The sequence below is a fragment of the Stegodyphus dumicola genome, chromosome 5 (assembly GCF_044657685.1).
Source record: "Stegodyphus dumicola isolate Sdum_Otavi_A_Nest chromosome 5, ASM4465768v1".
Classification (NCBI taxonomy): domain Eukaryota; kingdom Metazoa; phylum Arthropoda; class Arachnida; order Araneae; family Eresidae; genus Stegodyphus; species Stegodyphus dumicola.
The window spans coordinates 201,715,476-201,732,170 of NC_140772.1; the positions used below are offsets into that span (position 1 = coordinate 201,715,476).

Consider the following 16,695-nt stretch of genomic DNA (forward strand, 5'->3'; position numbering starts at 1 on the left):
GAGAATATGTTTCCCCTCTCGCTTTTTCCTCTATTCTGCGATTTTGAAACTTCACCGCCAATTCGAAGAGTTCCTGCAATGTGCTTGGGTTTCTAATTTCAAAGTAGTCTTGAACAGCGGGTAACAATCTTGGTAATATTATTTGAATAATCTCCGCATCGGGTTTCTTTCCATACAGCATATCCGTTAGCTTGATTTTTCGTAGAATAAAGTCCGTCAATTCTGCTGTATCCCGTTGATAGAAACTATATAGCTCGGCTTCCAGCCGTGCGCGATCTTTCACTATGGGGAAGGCCTATACTAACGATTTTTTGAAATTTTCAAATATATATGTCTGGCTTTCAAATTCCCCTAATAAAAATTTGCCTATGTTTTTCCACCATAGCGCGGCCTGTCCTCTTAGTGCTGATGTGGCGATGGCAACTTTTTGTCTTTCAGGCACAGGGTAGAGCTGAAAGTGGTTTTCCAGACCTTCTAGAAATACCGCCACCGAATTTTTTCCGTCGAAATGGACGTTTGGCTTGATTGATGCTCTCAAAGTCTGGACCAGGTATCCAAATCCTTCTAACTGGCTTGTCATTTCTTGGTGTTGTCCAGCGGCTACCATCCAATTTTCGGCCATTTCAGTTCGATAAGTGTTCGGGCGCCAATGTAACGTTGCGCGCCTCCAACTTGCACGCAACCAAGGGGTGACTGTGAAAACAGGATAAAACACAGAGTCTTGTAAAGGGTTTAAGTCCCTTTTTATTCAACGTAATAAATTACAATTGCGTGCTTTTGACGCTTACAGACGGCGCCAACTCGGCGGTCAAATAAAAATAATAACCTGAAAAGAACTTAAAGACAAGACTCTAACTACGAGGCTCTCTAAAATAACTAACTCACCGCGTTTTACAACACCGCTGCTAATTCAGCAGACTTGAACCTCGCTTGAACGATTAACACTACTTCCCGCCAAGCACATAGGCCGAAACGCGGGGTTCTTCAATTTCTCGCTAACTACCTCCGCGCTCGTGAAGTAAGAATATCACACACCGAACTCGTTTCCATCCTATTTAAATCATAATACTTCCGCTGATAATTTGAATCCTTGCGCGTTCTACTAAAATTTACATATTCTGGCATTGGCAGTTCCAGGGGAAAGTAAGGCTTGACAGGAAAGATAGTTTAAACTTAAAATAAATGTTAGTTAAAATAAATATAAACCCTACAAGCTTAATAAGCTATCTATATTTTAATAAAATTCAGTAAATTTAATACCATTGTGGATGCATATAAGACTATTAATATGACTATTAATATACTATTAATATGACTTCAGTGTTATTTGCTATTCACGAAAAAGTTACTTTTTAATGATTTCATTTAAAGTTCTCAGTTATTACATGTAGCAGTAATTTTTTGAATGCATATAGTTATGAGTAAAAATATTATTAAAGTTGTTAGATGATTTTGTATAATAATTTTTGTTGAATATATTTTAATAATTAATCTGATTTTATATATAAGGGAGTGAATTTACCATTTTGCTTGAAGTGATCAAATAGCTAGGCACGGACCTGCCTTCGTGAAAGACTTTCTTCTTTTCTTTTCCAGAGAATAAACAAATTCAATTTAAAGGATTAAAAAATAAATAGATACAAAAATTAAAAGTCCGAAATCTTTCAGATTTTATATTACGCCAAAAGGAGACTTTCTTAACGTTTTGTGTGTTACATTATTAATTATTCGCACTTAAACCATAAAATTCAATTCAACATCAATATCACAAAATATTTAAAAGAGCATATCTTTAGAATTTCCGATACAGTCTCGCACGCCGTGCAGGTAAAAATGTTTTTTTCCAGTACAGTGTTGCCATTGCTCGCTTTGAAATTGTTGAGTTTGTTAATCGAAAATTCTTTAATGTCTGACAAAATATGAAATAAATAAATAAAACAAATTAGGGCTTCCAGATGCCCCTACTCGGTGAAGGATTACGTTATTCAAAACTGGATGGCTCTAGGCACCTTTGTTTTATCTCAATGCAAGAAACATACATACATTTATGCAGATTCTGCAGTATTTAATTTCTTTAAATATAACACCGATAATATTTGCCGGCAACGATTTAAAAATTGAAACGGACATTTAAAGTTTTCGGCGCAAAATGCCAAAACGACTTCTGGACTAACGCCCTTTGGGCTAAAATTGGAACATAACTTTGAATTTTCGGAACAATGTTTATAGCATTTTTTTTTGGTGTGTGTGTGTGTGTGATTATGGCAAAGCCTCGAGAGCTATCTGCCTAAGAGGAGGGATGCCTTCGTGGAGGACTTTCTAAGGGAAACTGGCTCGTATACACGTTACACATGAGGAAAACCACGAAAACCAATGTTTGTAGACTAATTACTTCTTGGGATTTTCAGACAGTTAAGGGGTCCCTAGATGGTTTACACCTGTCTAAGGGATGTAAATTTGTTCGCTTAGTGATTTTCATATCCTGGCAAAATAGAAAGTTATTGTTAAACGATGAGGAACTAATAAATTTATTTACATTTCGTACTATAAAAGTACATTGTCATAAGAAACGGTATTTTTAACTTTATTTCTTAAAATATACCAATAAAACAATTAGCGCTAATTTAAACCGTCTTCTATTATGAAATAATCTGCATATCGAAACTTCGACTATATATTCGAATTTCGAAATAGAATTCTTTTTTCATGTTTTGTACATATTTATTGAAATTTCATTAACAAAATCTTCTATTCAAAAGCGGTGCTCCAAATGAAACATTTTTAGCTTTTTTGAGTAAACGCGTTGCTATTTGACAAAACAGAAGATATTTATATTTCAAATTTTATCCCCAAACTCGATATTCAAAAGCAATGTGTTGCCAATGATGTGAACAAAATATTTTTATTCTTCACGCGCAGGTGTGTTGCCGTTCACCAAAGCGTGAAGTAATTAGCTTTCAAATTTAATTTGTATGTTACTGATTAACAAAATAAGCGATTTAAAAGCAATAAATATAGTTCTTAATAGTATTTTGTTATTTTTTAAACTGAGTGATAATCATGCATTTCATTGTCTTGCGTTGCTAGACTCGTGTAAATGTTTCGCACGGAAATGCTTCAATATTAATTATATTTAGTGCGGCCAGTTTTTTCTGTCTCATGTGATAATATTATATTTATGCTCCTTTCTAGACGTTTTTCGTAGTTCTTTGAGAAAGACTGCCCAGGCTTTTCGTACAGGTAGAAAGAAGAAAGGAGTTTTACTGCAGAAATCATATGTATTATAATTGCTAAGGAATTATTGTTGTGCTCTTCATAATCTAATTCCTCGATGAAAACAAAAGAAAAACAAAAGGAAAAAATTTATATTTGAACACGTCCAATACATGCTAAAAGTTGCAATAGCATACTAAAAATTATATACAGATATTTTATTATACACTCAACTTTAAAGATTTTGGGGCGTGCTATCAAACTTCTACTAAGTATCAAATATTATTTGTAATAGAGGAGTATATTCCCCTTATATGGTATCCTCCAAGTGATGTGTCAGGATTGGTTGTTTTATATCATATGGCAAAGCCAGAGATTTGGTATTAAATGTTGTTCTTTCGAAATGTTTTGAATGTATGATACGACATTTTGGACGAAAACTTGTTCGGCACGCAAAGCCAAAGCAGAAAAAGTTAACGAGACAGGTATAATATTAGCTGTGGTAACTGCATGTCAAAATGACTTACATTAACAAAACTGCATGAACCTCGTTTATATATCTTAAAATGTATTAATTTAAACAATTTTAAATTACTATTATCTTGGTTTTAATTCTAAATATAAAATATAATGGAAAAGGAAAAAAAGCATAATACATCCATTAAATTATTTATGTGTACACTTCATTTATATGTCTTGAAGCTTTGCTTTTCAAAAGTTACGGGCTAGTATACGTAACATTTATTTTTTAAATACTTTTCTCTTCTTGTTCATTGCCTCCACGAACAATATAGAATCGGAAGACAATAAAGTTTTTTTTTCCTGCTAGTTCAATGTAATTCGGATTCAGTATTAACATAGTTGATCGTTTATGCTTAACGGACACATTATTTTTGCGCATTACTTTTCAAGATTGACCATTTTTCCCGCAGGAAGAGTAAATGATAACTACAAAGACGGATATGATAACATTTTTCGCCACCAGCGACGCCGGAAGTGCTTCTTCATTGGCAACGCGGAAGAAACTCAGTTTGTTGTGAAGTATTATTGCGTGAAGAAATGTGAGATTTGCCATATTTGGAAAAGAATTTCCAGTGAATTAAAAAAGGAAATTGTTGCCCAATTCCCAGTTACTGAAGCTCCGAAATGAAGGGGGGGGAATACTTGATTTTGAAAGGAATGTCGGAAGCAAAAGCAATTAACTGACTAATTTATTTATCTCGAAAAAAGCTGCGTATCTAATTATAGATTCAGAATAAATTTTACAAAAAAGAATTCTTAATTTAATGGAAGATATTTATATTTCAGAATTAATCTCCGAACTCAGTATTCAAAAGCCATGTGTTGCCACTGACGTGAACAAAATACTTTCATATTTCCCGCCAGCGTGTTGCAGTTCACCAAAGCGGGAGATATTTAGCTTTTAAATTTCATTTGTATGTCACTGATTAACAAAATAAGCGATTTTAAAACAATAAATACAGTGCTATACTCGTGCTAATATTTCGTGCTGAAATGATTCAGTATTGTTGCTGTTGTCGTGTCCATATTACATGGAACAATGGTTGCCTCATCCTACTCCGAAAAGAGGTTGGACTCTATTTTCCACCCCCAATTTGAGGGAGTGGACCTCCGGTGGGGAACCCGGGGTCTTCCCCAATCCACACGAGAGGACTTTGGGCTCCCCGCATGTTTAGAGTGACGCCATGCCGCACCGATACTATACATTTACAAACATCCATGCCTTCTCCGGGATTCTAAACCGGGCCCTTCGGTACCGTAGTAGGCTCCCCTAACCACTATACCGTCTGGACGATAATGCTTCAGTATTCATTATGGTTAGTGCGGCCGGTCTTTTCTGCATCTTATGATAAATACATTATACTTAAGCTCCTTTCTAGCCTCCTTCGTGGTTCTTTGAGAAAGCCTGTCCAGGCGTTTCATACAGGCAGAAAGAAGAAAGCCGTTCACCCAGTATAGCGATTAGCGTCGCTGACTGCCATGTCGAAGGGCCCGGGTTCAAATCACGGAGAAGGCATGGATATTTGTAAATGTATAGTGACGGTGCGATATGGCGGCACTCTTAAATATGCGGCCAGAAGAAAGTTCTTTCGTGTGGTTTGGTGGAAGGAGAGAGGGGTGGAAGATCCTTGGACCCGTCCTTCCGGAATACTCTTCATCAAAAATTGGGGGCAGAACTGAGCAAAATTGCACTGTCACCTGTTAGGCGCTCAAGGCTGTTGCCAACGACAGGCGTAATCTTGCGATTCTTGCCAGGAGGAATTTTGTGGGTTTAGACTGACTACGTTAGACAAGTGAGTATAAGCAACAACAGAAAGGAGTTTTATCGCTGAAAATGTATTATTGTATTGTATTTTTAAAAGTGTTTATTTTTAAAAGATAGATTTAGATTTTAAACTATTATAAGATCAATTATTATCTTACTTATTATTACTGATACTAAGACTTATTTTTAGAAATATTTATATTTTTTTGTCAGAGTATTTTTATTATCATTTTATAGCAGAAAAAATTAAGGTAATCCTAAGGATCGTGGATTTCAACAATTTGATTGAAACAAAGCATTTAAGTGATCCATTAAAGTTGCTACATCATGAAGGAACCGCAGACTTCCCTGAAATTGACATGAAAGTTAGAACTTGCTCGAATATGCGTTTAATGTGCATTTCACGAAATGCGCACATTACAGGAGAAAGTAATAATACTTCGCAACAGTACAAAATAGCAGATTGTTAATTCATCTGAAAGAGTTTTGACAAAATTCTGTATTTTCAAGTTCAAGTTACTTTGTTATTTACTAAAATTATTGTATTTACTCCTCTATTTTCCTATTTTTAAGCAGTAAAGACTTCGACTCCAGTTGGAGTTTCAGTATGTGAAGCAATGGTATACTAACGCCACATGTTTCTTTTTCCTTTTAGTAATAAAATTTTTGAAATTCGAACTGAATTCAGATCTGGTTATTTCTTCATTGGTCTTTTTATTACAGAGGATACCTCATGTATCATTCGGGTAATGAATAATCAATTTGTTTTCCATGAATTATAATGCTTTTTATAATTATGATTAATCTTAAAACTTTAGCTTCTTTTAAAATTCACTAAACAGTTTTATTATAAAAAAGCCATAATGAAAAGGAAGTTTTATTTTAAACGAAGAACGTATGATTAGCATTTAATCCTTCTGTGCACATGTACTTCTTCATTTAAAAATTCAGAATTAATAAAAAAAATCTGAAAGATTTCATATTTTATATTACGCCCAAAGGAGCGTTTTTGTTTTGACGTTTTGTGTATTACCTTTATTTATTAAGTATCATGTTCTTCGTACTTAAACCATAAAATTCGATTCAACAGCAGTATCGTAAAGATAATGTTATCCAAGTTTTTCATATAAGTAATCAGGTAATCCGAGAAAAAGAATAAACTAACTTAGTAAGCAAAAAATATCCGTTACATTCCGAATTCTAAATATTTGTTTACATAAACATTTATCGCAAGGCCTGCTGGGAAAAATACCAGACGATTACTAGAGATCATATGATGATTTTATTTTCAACAATTTCAAAAGCGAATCGACGCAAAATGCCAAAACGAAAAAATACCCCTTCTTGGCAAATTTCCCTTTGGGCTAATAATTTAATCTTTATCTATCCTAAAGATTTCGTCTTTACTAGCCGTTGGCAATTTAATCAAACTGAAAATATTAAAATAAAGCTAATTATTAAATACGTTAGGATTAAAAAAGCTTGTTTCAATCACGAAACGTTAAGCTACATGAGGATGTATTTTAGAAATACAGAACATAAAAGGAAATAGGAAAGCGTATCAGTTAAACTGTAAATGTATACTACATGTACAGGTCAAGCTTTACTATTCTCTTTAGCTTTAAAACAGGTGTAATTACTTCCTAAACAGGTGTAATTTCTTCTTTAAAAAAAAAAAAAAAAAAAAAAAAAAAAAAAAAACATTTCCCTCGTTTCTTCAGATAACTGCATCGTTTAATGTATATGTACTATCTCTTTCTCATTGTTCTGATTTTCCCCTAAATCAATATTAAACCTTGAATAATTATTTTCACGCTTTGCAGATTATACCAAGGTGAGTACTACATTTCCTGTAGCAGTTTAAATTTAATGGACATCGGAATTTCAAATTTTATTTCATTACTTACCCATTTATGAAGCTGTTTAATTTAAATATCCTTTCATGGTAGAATGCCATTAGAAGAGAAGGGGCAGTTTAAGAGCTCAGCAAAATTGGAAAAATAACTCTTTGGTAGGAAAAACAACGCTTTTTTTGCGGCCTACACCTCTGAATTGGAATAGAAGTCAAAATTATCTTGTTGCGCAATTCAGTAGCTACAAACTGCGTTTCTTCGAACCAATTTTATGCTCCCCGCAATGACGTTTCAGTTACGTACGTATTGATTGCAAATACAGTGTTGCCAAGATTTCAAGATTTTGGATATGAAGTCCGAGTTTGTATTGTTATGAATTTTGTATTTAGTTAGTTATTTTTAGTAGATTAACAAACTGAACTATTTCAAAGCGAGCAATGTACGAAACCATTTTTTTATCTCCAGCGAGCGAAATTGTGTATCAGAAATTTTAAAAGATATTCTCATTTAAAAATTATTTTGCTATATTGCTGTCGAATTGAATTTTATGGTTAAGTGCGAAGAACATGATATTGAATAAATAAAGGTAACGCACAGAACGTTGAAAAAACGCCTCTTTGGGCGTAATGTAAAATCTGAAAGCTTTAAGATTTTTCTTTTATTTAACTGAATCAGATTCAATTAAATAGTTATTTCAGAATATAGAATATATAGAATAGATAGAGATCTTATAGAATTCAAGTTAAAAAATAATATTCTTAAGAACTGCATCTGCTGCTTTTAAATAGCTTGTTCATCAGTAGCAAACAGATTAAATCACTACATAAAAAAAAAAAAAAATAAAAATAAAAAAATAAAAAAATAATAAAAAAAAGAGTCTGTCTCTGTGTGTATGTGTGTGTGTTTCGTTTGCGTTGCGCGTAAGCTAATAGACCCACGGCTACGAAATGTGGTACACAGGTGCATCTAGACGAGAGCCAGTGCACCTCGAAGCGATTTTTTTCGAAATTCGAATTAGAAGTTTTTTATTTTATGTTTTGTGACGAAATCGCGTCATTTTGAGACATAATGAGCTATAGGAAAGCGAGATTTTACTCTACACACTCCATTTTCACAACGTCATGAAACGTAGGCACTTAGCTATTTTACGAACTTAAAATAAATTTCGTGTTTCAATAAATCGATTAAATACGAATTTATTTAACAAAGGAAGCTTAACACCTTTTCAACGGGATTTTTTTTAAAAAAGTTTATTTTTAAAATTTTACAGTTTATTTTTCTTTCATTTTTGGACAAGTTAAACTTTCATACTTGCGACTGCTTTTACAAAAAGAATTTTAGAAAAATTATAATATTTTGTATTTTAACAAACAATTTTAAATGAAGCTTCCGAATACACTTCTCATATCTTTAAAAATGTGATTTTGGCAACAATCTTCCTGTCTTATTGTTGTTGATAGATTTTTGATGAAATCGCATCATTTTGAATAGTTTCATTCTTTTAGAAATAGGGGTTTGGCAACAATTTTTTCATCTTATTTCTTATGTCACTGTTTTTAAGAGTTTATATATATATATATATATATAGTAGTTCGGTCCGAGGTTCGAATCCCGCGAACGGGCTGGCTGCATGGGTGTTTTCGTGGTTTTCCCCATGTGTAACGTGTATACGAGCCAGTTTCCCTTAGAAAGTCCTCCACGAAAGGCATCCCTCCTCTTAGGCAGATAGCCCTAGTGTGCTTTGCCATAATTAAATACACCACCACACCTATTTATTTATTTATTTATTTATTGATAAAATTGTTCTGCAGAGTAAAATTGAGCGGAATTTTATGTTTTTTGAGTTGCTTTAATGTTATTTTTTGCTTATTTTACTGTTTGTATGATATTGAAAAGTTTTGCATGATTTTTTTTTTCTTCAACTGAAAGTTGATTCATTTTTTATTAGGAAAATTAATATTTGTATTAACGGATATAGCTTATTTCATTGTAATTTTTTTTTCTTGAAAATATAAGATAAAATATCCTTAATTATACTTTGCTTTTCAGAATTTTTTGTTTTTTTTATTCTTTTATGTTATTTATTGCTCATTTCACTGTTTTTAAGATATTGAAAAGTTTTGAGTGATTTTTTTAGGAAACAAAGTTCTTAACCTCCTTTATACCATTTGAGTTCTTAAGATTTTGCAAAGGGACGTTGGTTAATTTATTTTTTAGGATAATTAATATTTGTATTAAGGAATATTGCTTATTTCATTGTAATTTTGTTATACGTAATAACTTTTTTTTTATGAAGTTGTTCTGCAGAGTAAATTCTGTGCAGTTTTTAAATTTAACGTTTGGTGTTCCCTTCAGCCATTTTTCTGGTACATTTAAAAGCCAGACGAAGGCTGGCAGCGAAGCTGCTAGTCTGAAATATATACATATTAAATTTTTCCGAATGACAATAGTCTTAAATGAAAAGTGAAATAACGTAAAATCGCTTTTTGGGACTAATAGGTGTAGTTTTGTGCTAATAAAAAACAGAAAATCTGAAAACTTAGAAAGTTTTCTTAATTTGCTTAATTTTAGTTCAAATTAAATTACTCAATGATGAATTAAGCACATGAGAATTATTTGAAAGAAATTTTCGTCTACGAATTTGATATTTACCTGTCAATATATTTGAATTACTCAATGTTACCAAGAAAAATGTCTTACGAGTCAACTTTATATTTTAGAGAGAAAATACATTTTTTATTTGCGGTATTATTATTATTGTTTATGTAGGTTTCGATAAATATTTAGTAAACGAAATTGAACATATTTAAATATTTGTAGTTCATTAAAACTTTTCATTTTGTTAGAAAATGTATTCTGCCCCGTCAGCTGTTTTCAGATTGTGCTTTTGGACCGTATGCTCTTTGTGTTCGAAACTACTGTAATAGATGAGTAATGTACCCAGCTGTTTTGTTGAGAATAAGGCTGTCCGAGGTAGCGATCAGCGAGTGAAACGTAAGCTTTATCTGGAGAAATATGCATATTGGCTTTATGGAAAAATGAGAATAAATGATAAATTCGGTAAGATTTGCTTTTTTATATAAGGTGTTTCCTCCCTCTTTTCTGCATGCTTTCGTGGTATAATGGTAGCACACTCGATGCATATTTGAGAGGTCCAGGTTCCAATCTCTTCTAGGGCATTGTAAATTTTTTATGTCTTGTGGTTAAAAATAACCTAATGACTCTAAAACAAGCTTGTATCTGGAAAAGAGTATCCCTTAAATCTTCAAATCAATACGGAAAGAATGGACCCTACAAAACCTATTACAACATTCTGCTTTATATCATAAACTTTGAAAAACAATAGTATATTGCATCAGTCATAACAAATAATTTCAACAGTTATTTTAATCAACAAATTTCTTTTTGAATCCACTATATATATTTTTAATTATTTATCTCATATATATCATAATTAACAAAATTCCACAATCATTTATAAAAAGACTTTAATATTCGGTTTAGATCTAAATTGAAACTAGAATTGATATTTGTTTTATATCAATCAACCAAGACCGTTTGAAATTATGATGATCTGAAACATCGAACTTTATTGTATGAAATCTTCGATCGAAAGAAGTCAGAACTTCAGAACTTTATATCTCACGAACTTCTGATCTATTGAACTTTATTCAATTATAGAACTTTCACTGAATCTTGAACTATTGAAATTTATTAAAATCAAATTGAAATATATATCAAAATTTAGCTCAACGTAGCATGTAAATGCAAAGAAGACTGTTAATAACTTTCATGTAAAAATATTCATTGTAAAAAGGATCTTCTCAATAAGCCAGTGGTTCTCAACCTTTTGACTAACGTGTACCATCTAAACAAAAATTGAAAACCTTTAGTACCACCACTACAAAGTACTACTACCACCCACTTTTGAACAAAGCTCAGATCATATAAATTTAAAGTGTTAGAGAAACCTCAATCAGGATATTGGGGTTTTAATTTCTGAATTTAATAGTTAAAAATACTTTGCTTCTTTGCGTACCACTGGTTGAGAACCCCTGCAATAAGCAATTTCACTGGGTCGGAACAGTTTAAACCAGTTTCTTAGAACATACGACATCATCTGTTATTTGATGGCTTTCATCCTTTTGTTCGCCTTTTGATTCCCTATATGCATATTTGTGTACATCACTTAGATGTTCGAATAGCTCTTTCCGAACTGCGCTAATTATTGGATCTTGCGTGGTCGTCATGCCATTAAATGGATACTTCGCAACTGCATACTTTGTAAACTGTCGCAAGCGGTATCAGAAAATCAGTGCAACCAAACAGAAAATCCAGTGCTGCTAGAAAACGTGACACCTTCCAAAACCCTTGAATACAGCGTTTCTGATATTCACGTGCTCAACTACTCGAAATTTGCATCTGGAGTTCATTTCGGAACTGAGAACTGATAAATTCATGACGGCACTTGTTGCTGGATGAAGATGGTTGCTGGATGATGGCACTTCGTTGTTGGATGAAGAAGCAGTCTCTACTGTATTATTAGGGGTAGAAACATCCTTTAAAAGCAGGTCATTACTGTATGATCAATGAAATGACGATTTTGAAAAAGGGTTGACTCCAGGTCATTTTCTAACTTAACAGAAATGGACAACATTGTCATCGAAAGCTGAATTCGAAAATGCGAAATCTGAACGAAATTATAGGATGCAGGAAGATTAATATATTTTGGAAGAGATGGTCTAAAGAATACCTTCTGGAACTATGCAGTTATCGTTAAATACGTAATATCCACAAATTAGTTCCCATTAGAAAAGGATATCTGGTACTTCTGCAGGAGAACGTAAAGCCTCGGCATATGAGGAGAAAGGCCCTTTTTGAAAGGATAATTAAAGGCTGTGACGGAAAATGCAGATCATACGTACTGCGTATTTATCGCAAAGAACTGACTGGACTGCTGCAGCTGATCACGCATTTTGAGGTTGACTAAGGTGGGAGGATGTCCGGGCCTCTCAATAAACAGTGCTGCTTGTAACGTCAGTCATGATTTTTCTACGCTCAGAGTTTGACATAATTTTTTAATCTGGCAACACAAAATTGTAAGGATAAAATATGATTAGAATAGTTGTATAATAAAACAAATAAATAAAATGTGTATATAAACTACAAAATCCCCGGATGCTACTTCGTTGCTACAACCTATGGACCAGGACGCTATCGCAACCTTGAAGTGTCACTACAGGAAGCAGCTCATTTTAATATTTTAAGCATTTTGGAGAAGTACGGCAATTAATGATAAAGTTTCACCTTTTTGACAGAATGCTTCCTCTATAAAAGCATTGTTGCAAAATCAATACTGCGAAAACGTTTTCCGAACGCTGGTCTAGAAAAAGACACTGAAGAGGGGGATGAAAACAAGCATTAGCTTACTCATAAGTGTACACAAAATAAAATGGCTTCTCAAAACTTTCTGGATATAATGTGGAGTTTTTTCAGTCATGTGATAATAATGCTGCTACCCGCGAAGATCCAAATGATGAAAATATTATGATAGATATAAAATGAGGAAAGCTGACATCAAGGATTCGTCTTCTGATGCTATGAAACTGATGAGGAAACGCAAAATTTAAAAATTTAACTCTTTACTGTAACCTATGCCAAGACTGCGATGCCATCATTTTATTCACACAAACTGTAGAACCGAGTCTTAATTTTTGAACAAAAAAGAAAACATTTTCCTACGTCTGCATAGCGGGAGCAGAGAAATTACAGATTATTTTTGTATTTAGAAGTTAGTAAATGTTAAACATAAATTCCTCAAAGATGTTGTATTGTTCATTTTTAGTGTTTATATTTTATGAACAAAATAAGTATTTATAGTTAAAAATATGAAATTCGAGAGGAACATCTTATGCCAAGCTAAGCAATTTATTGTGAAAAATTATGAACATATAGTGAAAATTGGAAACAAATGACCTTTCTTGTAGAGGATCTGACAATATTAATCTTTTTTTTTTTGTGCATTAATCAGTTTTTACACATCTTTGTGAGATAATCCACATTTCTTATCAGACAAGATATAGCGAATCAAACTTCTGGTACCCTGAATTTCCTTATAGTGGCTTTCAACTGTATCCATAATTTGTAAAGGGAGAATTCCTGAGCCAATACCTCCGAACCCTTGCGTTATTAGGACATTCGGTACATGACTGAAATGTTAATTGACACTTGTACGTATACCAGTATTCAGGTAATCAACTTTTCAAACACTGGGCAAATTTACACTTTAAATATATCGTAGTATCTTTAGTGTTATCAGTTTGGGCAGAATCGTAACGATCTGCAGATCTGCGCGATTCTGCGCAGTACAGGCATCACTGGAGATATGCGCAAGTAGAATCTCAAAATTTGATATGCAAAACCAACTCGAATCGAAATATTGAATGGTACTCAAAACTTAGATGCCACTATAAATAGACGAGATATCGATTAAAGAAAGATAGAACATAACATTTTTTAAACACATCGATTCTCCTGGGGAACTATCCATTTTCAAATGTGGTCGATTGCTACAGCACAATTACAGTGAATTACAAAAATTTCATTGGGCAAATGGCTTTTATATTACTTGAATACTAGACGGATATAATTTATATCGTTAGTTAACTGGCAAAATGCCACTGAATTTGGCTTATTGCGACACAGATGTTTTCACTTATGAGAAATAAACCGTTACCCTCACCATCTGCACTATTTTCTTAAGCCTAGATGGCCTGAGAATGGCACCGCATGTAGCTCATTCATCATGCTTATTCTTAAACTAGCTGTGATAACCAATCTTATACCAATGCTTTTATTTGTGACTTCGTATTAAAAAAAAAAAAAAAAAAAAAAAAAAAAAAAAAAAGATCATCAATAATTTATTAGTTCCCGCCTTTTTTCTTAATATACTTTCTTAATTCTTAATTTCGGGGTGTTCAGAATTATTGGGCTCTTTTAAGTATGCATAAATGATTTTAAACTGGCTGTCCGCCTTCAACTACTGTATTACGTCCTCTTCAGAAACTAAAATTTTTTAAGTTAACATGGTACATCTTATGCCTTTTCTCTCGTCAACCAAATTTCTTCTTAACAGAGCAATAGCCACAATATTTTCTTTGCGTGGTGTATGCTTAATCTTTAAATGATATTCCTGAAATATGAAAGCCACCTTACCAGTCTAAGCAATACATTTCTTCCTTGAATATACACGAATGATCTTTTCATTTTTAGTGTATACAGTTACCGTTTCTTTGCCGATACATACTCTAAATTTCTGTATAGCCAACAGGACTCCCGGCGTTTCGTTCTCTGTAGCTGTGCAGTTTCTTTGAGCTTGATTAAGGATTTTAATAATGTCTTATTAACGCATCTACAGCTATCACCAGTTTTCCAATCTGGGGTTCAGGAAATGCCAAAACCAGACGCTGAATCGATACAGGTTTGAGTTTCTCAAAAGCTGCATTCTCCTTTACTGATCAACTAAAATTTTTATTTTTCCTTTTGAGTTTAATAAAGGTTTTTTGCAACTTTTGCGAAACCTTAATGAATATCCTATAGTATGAGCACAAGCAGAGCAAATTATAATTTATATGCTCAGTCAAAGTTACTCACAAAGTCACTCAAAAAGTCAAAGCAGTCACATGCAGTTACTCATCTTCTTTTTTTCTAATTTGCATCTTGTTTTTGCAGCTGTCATTAATTTTTCAATCTGAGGTTCAGGAAAAGTAAAGAGCAGAGGCTGAATCAAACGCAACTTTGAGTTTCTCAAAAGCTGCATTCGCCTTTACTGACCAACTAAACATTTTCTTTTTCCTTTTCAGTTTAATAAAGGTTCTGCAATTTTTGCGAAACCTTAATGAATGTCCTGTAGTATGAGCACAGAGAAAATTTTAATTTATATGCTCAGTCAAAGTTATTCACAAAGTCAAAATAGTCACGTACAGTTACTCATCTTGTTTTTTTCTAATCGTTTTTAGACTATATTTTTCAGGAATCATAGATTTGTGTTTCACAACGATGTTTTCAACAACGATTTTTTTAAACTCTTTAACAGCTTTCTGTATTTTCAATTTTTTAAAAATATTTTCGATGACGATGTTTCGAACTATGATATTTTCTCCTCGCTTTCTTTTCTCCCATGAGTTTTGTGCAACGATGTTTTCACCTTGCGCTGTTTACTTCGCGACGTTTTCGTCGGCGATGTAATTGCCGCGATGTTTTCGGCGTACACGGTAGTGGAGATGGCAGAAATGTTTTATGCTATTTGAATGTTTCGAAGAATAGTAAAATTTGTCACATACAATTTTTTATAAGGTTTTTATTGTTTAAAACTATTAATAGTACTATATTATAGAAATTTTCCACAGAACAAACTTTATGTATTTGGTATTTTTTCCCTAAACTTGCCAAATTTAAACTTTCTAAGAAAATAAAATTTTATTTACATTTTGGGAATTTAGGCGGAAGTTAAAGATTTCATTAAAAAATTTTATTCGAAGAACTTTCTTTTCTTCTGTCGTTCATTTTTCTTAAATCAAAAATATTTCTTGAGGTTTGCAGCACGAATTTTATCAAATGAAATAATATAAACGAAAATGTATGAAAGCACTGACCTCAGAACTGCGTTAAGTTTCAACGATACTTAATGCTGCTGCATTTGAAATAATTTTGACTTCCATAAAGTTTGTTCTGTGGAAAATTTCACTGGAACTTCTGAATTCTCTTTCACTGGAACTTATAAAATATATTCAAATAAAAAGAAATCCAACTTTTAATGCGGTCTCCCAGTTTCTGTACTTATATTTGGGAAGTTTTGTATTTGTTATGAAAAAATAAAAATGCAAGAAACTTGATTCTTGTGCAACAAATATTGACAAAGATATTTAATTACGAAATTTGCAATTTTCATATCATTTTCAATTTGCCTTGAGCGATCAGTTAATTAAGTTAGAATAATTCGAAGAAATAAGTTTAAATGAAGTGCAGTAAAAAAGAAAATTATAATGTAATAAGCCGTACGTTAAAGTCATGTAGTGTCTACATCAGATTCTTACTTCCGTAAAAGAAAAACGAAACGCATCTTTGTCAGCAAAATTAAATGATAAAACTAATCCTCTTTTCACCTAAGCAAGGAAAACAGCTGTTTATTCTGAAGAAATACAAAATCACGCACAAAATATTGCGACATATGTCGAAAGATTAGTAGGTAATAAAAATGAAACGACAAAAACTGCTTTCATAGAAAAGGAATTAATGTTATGTCACCGTGCTTGATTAGTGAATTTTCCGAAAAGGATGCTT

At 32.7% G+C, this 16,695-nt stretch overlaps 1 long non-coding RNA gene across 1 annotated transcript in view; it reads left to right on the forward strand.

Moving 5' to 3' along the window:
- Positions 1 to 6,170, forward strand: part of LOC118186607 (uncharacterized) — a 63,971-nt gene extending 57,801 nt beyond the window's left edge. Inside the window, exon 3 of the long non-coding RNA XR_004757801.2 lies at positions 5,738 to 6,170. This is a non-coding gene — a long non-coding RNA (uncharacterized LOC118186607). The remainder of the gene's footprint in view (positions 1 to 5,737) is intronic.
- Positions 6,171 to 16,695: the final 10,525 nt, after the last annotated feature.